Source organism: Salmo salar, chromosome ssa07 (genome assembly GCF_905237065.1).
Source record: "Salmo salar chromosome ssa07, Ssal_v3.1, whole genome shotgun sequence".
Lineage (NCBI taxonomy): Eukaryota > Metazoa > Chordata > Actinopteri > Salmoniformes > Salmonidae > Salmo > Salmo salar.
This window is the reverse complement of record NC_059448.1, coordinates 40,631,389-40,643,891: the sequence shown is the minus strand read 5'-3', so window position 1 is coordinate 40,643,891 and position 12,503 is coordinate 40,631,389. Positions and strand designations below refer to the sequence as shown.

Genomic DNA, 12,503 nt, shown 5'->3' with positions numbered 1-12,503 from the left:
TTTATCGGTCTGCACGTACTCATGCCTCTCTGAAATCTGTTACTGTTCTCTCAGATAGTAAAAACCACAACCTGTGTGTCTGCAGTGCACTCTGTCAGTGAGTCAGCCAGCCATCTAGACGTTAGGTTGTCTCTAAGAGCACCGGGCGGCCAGAGACAGAGAAATAAAAAAACAACCACATCCTCTTCGCCCGTGGCTATATCTCCCAGACCTCTTTATCTTCACCATATCCCTCTCTCTCTCCTTCCTTCCTCCTCCTCCCTCCCTCCCTCCCTCCCTCCCTCCCTCCCTCCCTCCCTCCCTCCCTCCCTCTTTCACTGTCTTTGCTCAGTGTTCTATAGAATCCCTGGCCTGTGCTTGCCGGCGAGAGCTAAAAGCTTTTCATGTCACTGCTGAATGTCGCTGTCAGGGATCATACACTCCTTTTGCTGGGCTTGTTTGAGAACAGGAGCGAGGGAATGTTTTCTCCCTGTCTCTTCACACTCCTCCTCCCATTCCGTTAGATGAATTAGTTATGGACCTGTGTCCCTGTTACAAGTAGAGCACAGCTCAATGCTCCTACTGCATCATCATCAGTCCTCTATAACAGCCCAGGGAATAGGAGGGAAACTTCCTGATGATATGTTTTTGTCTACGTCTCAAATGGCACCCTATGTAGTGCCCTCCTTTTGACCAGGGCCAAAAGGGCTCTGGTCAAAGTAGTGCTCTACATAGGGTGCCATTTGGGACGTATAAACACCGATTCCCTCTCTGGCCTCTGTGTTATCCCAACAATCAGGTGTTCTCACATTTCCAATTCCCTTTGACGGAGATAGTGTGTACATAGCCGTAGCAGCGCAAAGCAAACGCTCAGGCCCCAAGCTTCTATTTGAACTGTGGGCAGCAGGGTGAGATATTAGAACTGTTGTACTGTGGAATATAGGTCAATGAAATCCATATGATTCCACCTAGTACAGGACTTTATTATTATGTATTTCAAGATGGCTGTCCAGTAAAGGTATTGGCTATAGCTCACTAGGCTCTACAGAAGACCGTATATGCCTGTGTTTGTAGAACATAAGCTATGGATGCAGAATTTATGCCCCTGTGCTTGTATGACATTGGCTATTGGCTTGTGTTTGAGGTTCTTTCCTCTATACCACTGAGCTCACTCTGTCCCTCCTCTCTGGCTGTGAATTTACGGTATTAAGCCCATATTAGGAGCCCAGACATTCAGCCTGCAGCCTCTACTATAGCCTAGTCTCAGAGCCAGCAAGAATACAGATTAGAGCCAGCGCCCTACTTTCCCTTTTCCCTCTCTACCATCCATTAAACTGCATTTGTTTACGGCAATTAAGCCTCTGAAAAGAGGAAGGACTCAGAGGAACTGATGCTAAACAGCACAAACAATGGACTGGTTCAATTGAGCCCCTGGTTCTCTTAATGTCCCCTGTCCCCTTTAGCTTACTGTTGTAATGCCAAATGGACTCTTACCATGCAGTTGTAGTAGGCCTATATACGGTCAGACACTCATCCTGTCTCATCCTCAAGGGGATATGCTCTTATCGTATACAGGCTAGTTTCTGGACACGATTTTTAGACTTCATAAAGGCTGTTGGTGTCTTTGTGTCTGATACTTAGCCTTGTTAATAAGCTCAGTCACTCCACTGGCATGTATAGTGACTTGTTAGCTAGAAAGTACTGTACCTTCGGCGAATCAGTGACTCCTATTAACACAAGTAGCCAATCACTTCTTACTGTAATGAGGTCATGACCTATCCATGCCCCTCCTCTCCTGATAAAGACCTGAGTGTGTCTGTGATATGGTAATGATATGGTAATGGCCCAGCCATTAATTGTGTCTCCCAGGTGTATAAAGGTAAAGCAAAAGCTGGGACTTATTAGCATAATGCTTTAATTAGATAAACACACAGGTAATTAGCAGCGGCAGGTAGCCTAGCGGTTAAGAGCATTGAGCCAGTAACCGAAAGGTCGCTGGTTCGTTTCCCTGAGCGGACTAGGTGAAAAATCAGTCGATGAGCCCTTGAGCAGAGCACTTAACCTTAATTGCTGCTGTAAGTCACTTTGGATAAGAGTGTCTGCTAAATGACTAAAATGTAAATGTAGATCATTTAATATTCTCAACCGGTGGGCAGAGCATGTTTTGCAAACCGATCCAAATGTAGCATGCCGGTCCAAAAATCTACTAAAACGTTAAGAATCTCCGTTTCCCCATTTTTTTTATGCTCATATTACATTATTTCTGCCTTCCGAAAAAAACTAATCTTTTGTGACAACAGTGTCGAACCACATGTAACTGTGACGGTCATTGGTCTACAAGTAATTTTGCATGCCAAACAACCCCCAGGGAAAATGAGTAGCCTAGTCAAACTGCGCACTGTGCCCAGCTTCGCCAGGTAGGAGGCCTGTTCCTGATCTTGCACATCTGTGCACCACCTTCAGCTTGCAAATGCTAAATTGGCTTGTGTGATCTTTATTTCTTAGTTTATTTATTCTCTGTTGAAAATAGTGTAAAAGTCAACTGGAAACACAACTCTCATCTGGCTGTACCTGCGTAACAGGGCTAACAATATATTTTATATTCACTATCGGCAATAGTTTTAAAGAATCAGTGTATATGGTCATTTTTAGATATACAGGGTAAATCACTTTTGTGAGGCCTACTTCATGGCTGTACAGAGAGATGAAGAGAAAATCACTCTAAGAACTGATGGTAGTGAAATCCCAAATTGTGCTATATATTCATTGGCTATGTCATAGCTAATTTGTAAGCGCTAAATATTGATGCATAGTCTCCGTTATGGTTTAGCTCAGGGGCCTACATAGTACAAACGCACACACACACACTGTCTTGTATAATGAATCTTGTGGGGACACACAATTCAGTCCCATTCCCCTAACCTTAACCCGAAAACCCTAACCATAGCTCCTAACCTTAACCCTAAAACTCCCTCGAAATAGCATTTGACCTTGTGGGGACTAACAAAATGTCCCCAGTTGGTCCAATTTTTTGTTTATTTGCTATTCTTGTGGGAACTTTAACTTAGTGTGTGGACGTGAAACATGTCCACACACACACACACACACACACACACACACACACACACACACACACACACACACACACACACACACACACGTCAGCTCAGACAGATCCAACTCAGAGAGGCCCAGCTCATGAGCTCCATCAGCAGCAGATTTTAATTTAGGTGTATGCCTTTCCAAATCATGTCCAGTCAATTGAATTTACCACCGGTGGACTCCAATCAATTTGTAGAAACATCTCAAGGATGATCAATGTAAACAGGATGCACCTGAGCTCAATGTTCACTCTCATAGCAAATAGTCTGAAAACGTACGTAAATAAGGTATTTCTGTTTAAAATGTTTAATACATTTGATTCAATTTCTAAAAAAGTGTTTTTGCTTTTTCATTATGGAGTATTGTGTGTAGATTGCTGAGGATTTGTATTTATTTAATCCATTTTAGAATCAGGCTGTAACATAACAAAATGTGGAAAAAGTCAAGGTGTCTGAATACTTTCCGAAGGCACTGTAGGTATCGAATTGCCTTGAAAGGGAAAGATGCACATCCCTATTGATTGGTCAACTCCCCCAGCCCTCTTGCAAACATTAACATAATTTGTATCCTTTTGGGTTGCTGCAGTTAAGTGTTTTGGCACTTTGCCCACTGAGAGGGCAGTAAGAGAACTCAGTCACCAAAGATATTGGATAAAAGGCAGGAATACAGTTGGTGAGGGATTAATATTGCACCATTCCTGTTAGACAGTAGAAATATGGAAATTAATAGTTAAAATGTAAAAAGGCTATAAAGCAAGAATTCTTATATTTGCTCAACCAGGCGGTTGATATGTAAGTAAAAAGAACCGTGTATAAAAAAAATTTAAATTCAAAATACTTGGTGAGAAATATGATTGAATTGTTGACTCATTATATTAGGAAACATACATTGGTGTTAAACCAAGTTTCATGACCCACAGGGACAATATTCGGACTTATGGTCACCTATAAAATAATGCCTATAATAGTAATTGAAAACTGCACTTTTCCATTTATCTCAAAATGTAGTCTGAATATGTGGAAAACATGGTGGAAGAACCTGGATCATTTGAAATTTAAGAAAACCATTTTGAGGGACATTGCACACTATAAACCACATGAAAACGCATGAATTTCCATGTAATTGAATATTCATGTTTGGACATACGAAATTAGCGTAACATCAGTCCTCATTTAACAATGCTTACCTACCTATAAAAGCTATCGAAGCAGACCTAAAGTAAATTTTGTAATAATGTTGAGATTATTAAAAATGCTGTTCAAATTACCATTTTATTATGGCATTGCTAGTAATAACGCTCTTTTGACTTCTCAACCGTCTGGTAGAGCTATGTAATTTCCAGAATAAACATCACGTTGTTAAAAAAAAAAACTATTGGGTGTTATAAGAATTTAAGGTGAGAATTTTTTCAATATGTTTTTCAAGAAGAGAGTTAAAGGGATTAAGATTAGCAATAATGACTGTATAAAATAAATAATGCAAGTACTGAGCTATAGTAGTATGCTCACAAAATTGGGAAATAATATTTTATTCTAATACAATTTACTCAGGGAAAGAGATTTTGTTTAACAAGTAAAATGTTTTTTTCTTAAAGGTAAGGGTCAAAATTATTGACTACCCTAAAGATTCTTGGAAATAAAATAGTCCCATATTTCTAGCACTGATATTTTAGGTATCTTCTGAAATCTATCATGTTCAAACATATCCTTCATGTCAGTTGTCTTTTCTGAAAGATTGTCTCTCACCTTACCTCTCACTATGACAAGTGTTTCTGGGTTACTTGAACTATCCACCAAGAGAACCTGTAATAAAGCTGAATCTTGTATTCGGTGACATTCTGAGTCAGTTGACTCATTTCTACATTAGTTCAGGTATGAGGCCAATGCAGTTGATTATTGTCAGTAACATCACATAACCTGAGTCTCCAACTCAAAAGGCCAGACAGTGTCATTTGAAGACTGTGACAGACCTTTCTTTCAGTCTGTAGCCCATCTTGATGCTGAAGAATTCCTTTGTGGATCTGAATTCATGGGAAAGTACTTCGGGTCTGTGGAGACATTTGTGTACAGATCAAAGCTTTCAGCTAAAAGTGTGGATTTAACATCAATGAATCAGCTGATTCACCTAAGGAAACTGACTCTAATACAGGTGGATCTTTGAATACAGGGTTCTGCCAACATCATTTTCCACAACCTGTCCAAACTGGAGGTTCTGAAACTTTCAAACTGCAGGATTGACTCTTTGGAGGGTAGTTTAACTAAAAACTTTAACCTCCCTGGGCAAGTGTCCCACCCTAGTCAACAGCCAGTGGAATTGCGTGGCGCGAAATACAAATACCTCATAAATGCTGTAACTTCAGTTTCTCAAACATATGACTATTTTTACACCATTTTAAAGACAAGACTCTCGTTAATCTAACCACACTGTCCGATTTCAAAAAGGCTTTACAGCGAAAGCAAAACATGAGATTATGTCAGGAGAGTACCCTGCCAAAAATAATCACACAGCCATTTTCAAAGCAAGCATATATGTCACAAAAACCAAAACCACAGCTAAATGCAGCACTAACCTTTGATGATCTTCATCAGATGACACTCCTAGGACATTGTTATACAATACATGCATGTTTTGTTCAATCAAGTTCATATATCAAAAAACAGCTTTTTACATTAGCATGTGATGTTCAGAACTAGCATACCCACCGCAAACTTCCGGTGAATTTACTTAATTACTCACGATTAACGTTCACAAAATACATAACAATTATTTTAAGAATTATAGATACAGAACTCCTTTATGCAATCACGGTGTCAGATTTTAAAATAGCTTTTAGGCGAAAGCACATTTTGCAATATTCTGAGTAGATAGCCCGGCCATCACGGCTAGCTAATTTGACACCCACCAAGTTTGGCCCTCACCAAACTCAGATTTACTATAAGAAAAATTGGATTACCTTTGCTGTTCTTCGTCAGAATGCACTCCCAGGTTTCTACTTCAACAACAAATGTTGTTTTCGTTCGAAATAATCCATAGTTATATCCAAATACCTCCATTTTGTTTGTGCGTTCAGGTCAGTATCCAAAGGGTGACGCGTGAGCGCATTTCGTGACAAAAGAATTCAAAATATTCCATTACCGTACTTCGAAGCATGTCAAAAGCTGTTTAAATTCAATTTTTATGCTATTTTTCTCGTAAAATAGTGATAATATTCCAACCGGACAACGTTGTATTCATTCAAAGAGAGAAAGAAAAACATGGAGAATTCACATGAACGTGCATCTCCAGTGTCACTGTTCTCAGCCTGACCTCTCACAAAAACTCCTGCTGTTTTTTTGCCCAGAGACTGGAGAGACGTCATTCCACTTTCTGGCGCCTTCTGAGAGCCAATGGAAGCCTTAGAAAATGTCACGTTACAGCAGAGATGCTGTATTTTCGATAGAGATGCCGCAGAAGGAGCACAAATTGTCAGACAGGGCACTTCCTGTATGGAATCTTCTCAGGTTTTGTCCTGCCATATGAGTTCTGTTATACTCACAGACACCATTCAAACAGTTTTAGAAACTCTAGAGTGTTTTCTATCCAAATCGACTAATTATATGCATATTCTCGTTTCTGGGCAAGAGTAGTAACCAGTTTAAATCGGGTACGTTTTTTATCCGTCCGTGCAAATACTGCCCCCTAGCCCCAACAGGTTAAATCCATGAAAACATTATATTTGCGTATCAAGAACATTTATCATGTTATCTACAGCTTTACTGAACCTCTCTCTGACCTAAAGTATTTGATACTTGACACATTACAGATTTTTTGCAGTTGTGACAATGCTTGGCTCATTGCAAGGGCAAAGGGTTACAGGCCGGTTGAAGTGATCATGTTTAATCATGAATTTATGTATAATTTAGAGGACTTGAAATGCTTGTCGGACAATGGACTAGACACACCTAACTTTGTCAAGTACAAAGAAGCCAACTGCACAACAGAGGTGGGCTTTGTGCTCTTTGCTGCGACTGGCCTGGGAGTCCTGTTCTTCATGCTGGTGGTGTTGGTCCATAACCTGTTCAGTCCTTACCTCCTCCCCCTCTACCACATCACCCTTGGCTGGCTGTCGGAGGCGATGCGATCAAACACCAGGGGGCGCTACCACTACGATGCATTTGTCTCCTTCCATCGGGAAGGATGCGCACTGGGTGGTGGAGGAGCTGCTACCCAACCTGGAGCAGAGGGGTCCCCCTTTCCTGCACCTCTGTCTGCACAGCAGGGAGGGACTTCCAGCTGGGGAAGGACATTGTGGAGAACATCACAGACAGCCTCTACCGGAGCCGCCACCACCCTCTGCCTGGTCAGTCACCACTATCTGCACTGTAACTGGTGTTCCCTGGAGATTAAGCTGGCCACCTCCAGGCTGCAGTTGGAGCAAAGGGACATCTTCATCCTGGTCTTCCTGGAGAAGATCCCCCCCCCTCGCCGGCTGGCTGTCTCCCCACCACAGGCTGTCTCGCCTGATCAAGACTAGGACCTATCTGGACCCCCATCAGCACCAGGAATTCTGGGACAGACTGTGGGCTAAACTGAAACCTCTGACTGAAGCCTGAGATCAGAGGGTTATGTAGGACCTTGTGTTAAGGCTGAGACAAATAATGTTGGCAGATTTGAGATATTGCATTTACAGTTAAGTCCTCTGTACAAGGGCCTCCTGAGTGGTGCTGGGGTCTAAGGCACTGCATTGATCCCAGGCTGTGTCACAGCTGACCGTGACCCATGAGGCGGCGCACAATTGGCCCAGCGTCATCCGGGTTAGGGGAGGGTTTGGCCGGCCGGGATTTCCTTGTCCCATCGCGCTCTAGCGACTCCTTGTGGCGGGCAGGACACTTGCAAGCTGACGGCGGTCGCCAGCTGGACAGTATTTCCTCTGACACATTGGTGCGGCTGGCTTCCAGGTTAAGTGAGCAGTGTGTCAAGAAGCAGTGCAGCGTTTCGGAGGATGCATGGCTCTCGACCTTCTCCTCTCCCGAGTTCATAGGGGAGTTGCAGCGATGGGACAAGAATGTAACTACCAATTGGGCAGAAAAGGGGTTAAAAGTACAAAGTCCTCTGTACAAAACGTCTACCGTTATTTGAGGTTTCTGGAGTGTAATATTTCGGCTTCATCTGAAATGACTTAGAAATAAGCCCATTTTTTTTACTTCTCCAATTGTTATCAGATCCTATTTCATTTTTTTCAACACCTTATCATTAACACAAATCTTTGTATCTTTGTTGCTTAGAGGAACTGAAAAAGGCTGGTTTCAGTGGTTTGATACTATGTGACCATCTGCAGTATAATGCTTTGAATGACAATACATGAATGACCATGAACCAGTTATTTTAATTTCAACATTGATCAGAGGTTTGTACATACATTAAGTTGCTAGTTGTTTAATAAATGTTTTTTTTTGTTGCTTGAGTGTTGCCTGTGTATTGTTTATTACATATGTAATATAGCAATTTGTTAACTTATGGGTGTGGAGAGGTGTCCCCCTTTCTGCCCAAATAAGTCATTTCTGCTCAATATTTGTGAGTTGGAGGGAACCTAATTTTATTGTATAATTTGATTATTGTTTATGCTCTTGATAAAGGCATACAGCCGAAACGTTGGAAACTGGCTTTTGTTTCTATTTAAAGGTCCAATTCTGCTATTTTATCTCAATATTAAATAATTTCTTGTCAACATTTAAGTTCCTTACTGTGATTGTTTTCAATTAAAATGGTCAAAAAGAGACAAAAAATAGCATTTTGGCAAATAGCAATTTCTCAAGCAAGAATTTCTGATGTTGCCAGGCAGGCAAAACTTCATCCCACCAAAACAGGCTGAAATTTCAGGCAATCTTTTCAAACAGCTCTTACTCTAAAAGGGCATCATCATAATTTTCACAAATTCACAGTATTATTCCAACCTCATTGTGTGTAAATATATATATATATATAACAGAGATTTAAAGATATTCTAGAACGCCTCAATATTCCAGATTCTTATCTCTGGCACATGCAGCACAGAACTGTCCTCTCATCAGACCAGTTTTCAGCAGCTTGCCTAGACCAGCAATGCACTGACTATGGTAGGCCATAGAGTAGGCCTGACATGGCTGTTTAGCCTCCATTTTTATGGTGTCTGATGGAGAGTACAGCCTTATCTGTACAAGCCACAGAGAAGCATCATCCCTCAAGCTGAAGGTCAGGTCTTCCCTGGGAGTAACCTTGCCTAAGACCTGAAGAATTATGCTAGCTCCTTAAGGCTTGAGCTCTGTGGGCAAACACAAGTAAGAAACCCGGGTTCATACCCAGTTGGTCACAGAAGCATCTCTCTAGCCACAGGTCTTCCTAGCGCTCGTCCAAGGTGAATGTAATTATCAAGGTGACTATGGACTCCATAGAGAGTAGGGGACTACACACACATTGCATTGTCACGGGTAAAGCCAGGGGGATAAGACTGGAAAGGTGTTAATGTCGGTGGTGGGTGGTTAGGGTTACAGAAGGGGAGGGGGTGGCAGACGAATCTCAGGACTTCTGCTGTGTTTTCCGCCACACAATTTACCTCTGTCATACTGTGCATTCCTATAGAGTCGACCAGATACCTGTCAGTGAGTACAGTATGATATCGACCTAGAGTGGAGTCTGTCGGGGAGCCAAGCAGTGTAATATGGTAATTGTAAAAGCAGCAGCTTGGCATATATTGGGATGAATCTTGTCCTGGAGGCAGCTCTGCAGGGTGGTCACCAATGCTGGGGTAAAGTGTTATGTAATCAGATTACTTTTATGAGTAACAGAGTAGAGTAACCCGTTACTTTTTCAAACTGGGTACTATATTAGTTATTTTGTCAAACAATGCGTGCATTACTTTCAGAATCATATCTCTACCGAGTATGTGTTTCCATGATCCGTTCTCGACTTGTTTCCTCATTTAGTTCTCGTGCGAGCGGAGAGAAGCTGTTTGGAGAAATGTCATGACAGCTGCTGTCTATAGAAATGTATAGAGAGGGTGCACCTCTGGTCTTTGCCAATGATCGCTTCTGTGATAAATAAGCCCATAGATGGCTTTCCCGTCTAGTGGCAAGTGTGCCCTCTATACATCTCTATGGGTCCGTGTACAGTCTATAACGAGAACTTGGCGACTCGAGAGAGATTTTGAATGAAAAGATAGGAAATCTGTACAGGTGTTTGGCTTACAGAATACTGTATATGGCTAATTAAGCAGCCCATATGTAGCGCAGCACTTGTAGACTAGCACAGGAAAGCAGCGCCACAGATGAAAGGAGAAATTAGTGGTCAAACCTGAGTTAATAAGTAGCCTGTCTTTGGTAGAGCGTGCGTGGCTCACCTTGCTCCCTCCAACAGTCAAACAAACAGTGAGATTTTTTCATGAATGTAAAGCAAATTAACATAAGTAGTAATATAATGCATCACTTTGCACACAAAGTAATATTGTTAAGTAACTTTTTACTTCAATGTAATGATTAATATGTACTTTTTCAAGTAACTAATCCCAATAATCTGGTGTTAACTAGCAGGAAATATATTACTTTTTCAAGTAACTCATCTCAACACTGGTTGTCACTAGCGGGCATAGCCACAGTCATAAAATCGGATTTTAAACCTAACCTTAACCACACTGCTAACTTTATGCCTAACCTTAACTAAATTTTGCTTTTAGGTTTTAGTTTTTCAAGCATTTTTTACTATATAGCCTATTTTGACTTTGCGGCTGGCCCATTTAACGCCAACCGCTCAACTCGGCCTCCAGGAGAAGATTCATCCCAATAAACATCAACCTGTATAAAGGCATGCTACAGGGCTCTGGAGAAGACTACAGTAGCAGATAATGGTGACATACTTAAAGTGAAATCCCAAGTTCAAGAACGTTAGGAAATGGCGGCACTCCAAAATGGACAAAAATACTTTGTGGCAGGAAGACACATTGCTCTGTCTCCTCCTTTTCCACATGTGGTGTGTGTTCGTGTATATGGGTATGTGCGTGTAGCATTATTGCTGTAATCTTTATTGCTAAGATCATTTCCAAGAACTTCCTCTATTTACAGACCCCAGATAAGCTTTCCTGTAACCCTATATTTATACAAAAATGTTTAAATATGGTTAAATGTAAGTGTGTTCTGTATGTAGAACTGGCTTAGTTTAATCAGCGATGGATTGAAAATAAGAAATCTGAACTCTCCTACTTGCCTATACTATTACAACAAAAAAATTCACTTTGTCATACATGATCTCAAAAGATAGTGTGAAAATGTGTGAAACATGGTGGAAAAACCTTGATCGTTAGAAATGTGAGAACTATTTTAGGGACATTGCGCTATACAGCACCTAAAAATGCATCGATTTGGACACAAAATTACCATGAATTGTTTAAATTTGACATCTGTCCTTATTAACATATAAAAGTATCTTCTGTATAAAAGCAATTCATACAGATCTAAATTAGTGTATGTAATATTCTTGTGATGAGTAAAAATACTATGCAAATTACTATTCTAATATGACATTGCTTGTATGACCCTCGACTTCTCAACCGCGTGGTAGAGCTGTAATTTTCCAAATGAACATCTAGTTGTAAAACAACTACATGTTATTTGAGTTGTTCATACTAGCAATTTTAAGGTGACATATTTTTTTCAACGTGTTTTTCAAGAAGAGACAGTTAAAGGGTTTTAAGACTGGTTTGTATTACCTAAAGCACATTTCCTGTGAGAGGGAGCTGGAGCCAAGTGCCTTATACAGTAGGTAGTAGATCATATACAGTACCTTTTACAGGAGGTAGTAGATACTATACAGTACCTTTTACAGGAGGTAGTAGATACTATACAGTACCTTTTACAGGAGGTAGTAGATACTATACAGTACCTTTTACAGGAGGTAGTAGGTACTGTGCAGTGCCTTTTACAGGAGGTAGTAGGTACTGTGCAGTGCCTTTTACAGGAGGTAGTAGGTACTGTGCAGTGCCTTTTACAGGAGGTAGTAGGTACTGTGCAGTGCCTTTTACAGGAGGTAGTAGGTACTGTGCAGTGCCTTTTACAGGAGGTAGTAGGTACTGTGCAGTGCCTTTTACAGGAGGTAGTAGGTACGGTGCAGTGCCTTTTACAGGAGGTAGTAGGTACGGTGCAGTGCCTTTTACAGGAGGTAGTAGGTACGGTGCAGTGCCTTTTACTGGAGGTAGTAGGTACGGTACAGTACTGTTAAGACTAACAGAGGCAGTGAGCATGCTGTACTTACACTACTAAGTACCTATTATTGCTCTTTAGGGGTTCGGCTCAGGTTGTTCTTTAGAACTATATTTAAGCAATAAGACACGAGGTGGTGTGGTATATGGCCAATATACCATGGCTAAGGGCTGTTCTTATACACGACGCATCACGGAGTGCCTGGACACAACCCTT

General features: G+C 41.2%; 1 protein-coding gene and 1 pseudogene across 15 annotated transcripts in view; both read left to right on the top strand.

Annotated features, from left to right (window-relative positions):
- LOC106609184 (pleckstrin homology domain-containing family A member 5) overlaps positions 1–12,503 on the top strand; it is a 147,134-nt gene that overhangs the window by 117,504 nt on the left and 17,127 nt on the right. The window lies entirely within an intron of this gene.
- On the top strand, positions 6,706–7,793 carry LOC106609186 (toll-like receptor 13; annotated as a pseudogene).